Source organism: Polistes canadensis, unplaced genomic scaffold, assembly GCF_001313835.1.
Source record: "Polistes canadensis isolate GaletaPanama2010 unplaced genomic scaffold, ASM131383v1 scaffold_264, whole genome shotgun sequence".
Classification (NCBI taxonomy): domain Eukaryota; kingdom Metazoa; phylum Arthropoda; class Insecta; order Hymenoptera; family Vespidae; genus Polistes; species Polistes canadensis.
In genome coordinates this window covers 56,130-56,866 of record NW_014569811.1, presented here as the reverse complement: position 1 = coordinate 56,866, position 737 = coordinate 56,130, and the positions used below count along the sequence as shown (strand labels likewise).

At 26.1% G+C, this 737-nt stretch overlaps 1 non-coding gene across 1 annotated transcript; it reads right to left on the bottom strand.

The window, feature by feature from the left end:
- Nucleotides 1-336: 336 nt before the first annotated feature.
- On the bottom strand, nt 337-429 carry Trnay-gua. Its single transcript has 2 exons — nt 393-429; nt 337-372 (listed from the first exon to the last, which is right to left on the bottom strand). It is a non-coding gene; the product is annotated as a tRNA-Tyr (tRNA).
- Nucleotides 430-737: the final 308 nt, after the last annotated feature.

Sequence of the window (737 nt, the reverse complement as noted above, 5' to 3'; positions counted from 1 at the left end):
ACTCCTCTTCGGGGTTATATTTTTTTTGCCATCTTATTTTAATTTTCTTTCGAAAACAATTTACACGCAAGATTAGGTCTGTTAATAAATTGTTTAGCCTAATATTTCTATACGATAAATATTTTTTTATGCAACTGCATAATTCATAAACAAAAACCAAATCTTTTTTTTGACCTGTATCTAAAATATTACTTCTATGATTTACAAATAAGTGTACGAAAATTATTGTTCTATTTTTTAATATTTTAGTAAAAAATTATCGAACATTAATTTAAATAAAAAACGGATAAAGTTGTTACACGAATGAAAGAAAAAAATTGAGAGAAAAAAAAATTCTCCTTCGAGCCGGATTCGAACCAGCGACCTATGGATGTCCATTACATTGATTCCAACTACAGTCCACCGCTCTACCAACTGAGCTATCGAAGGAATTGAAAGGGGACCTCTAATTTAGATTTATTAGTCCACAAGAATTATAATTATTGTTACATATAATAATATTTAACATATTTCGAAAGATAATACAATTATATAATTTAATTATATACTATAAAAATATAAAATAAATTAGAATAATTAATTAACATACATAAACCAAAAATACGTAAACAAGTGACTCATTCGATATATTCGAATAAATCAATCGACCATTTGTATTACAGAAATTCAAATTGAAGGGATGAAAAAAAAAATGGTGGACGTAATTGGAAAAAATCTAATATCCATCGAATCTGACC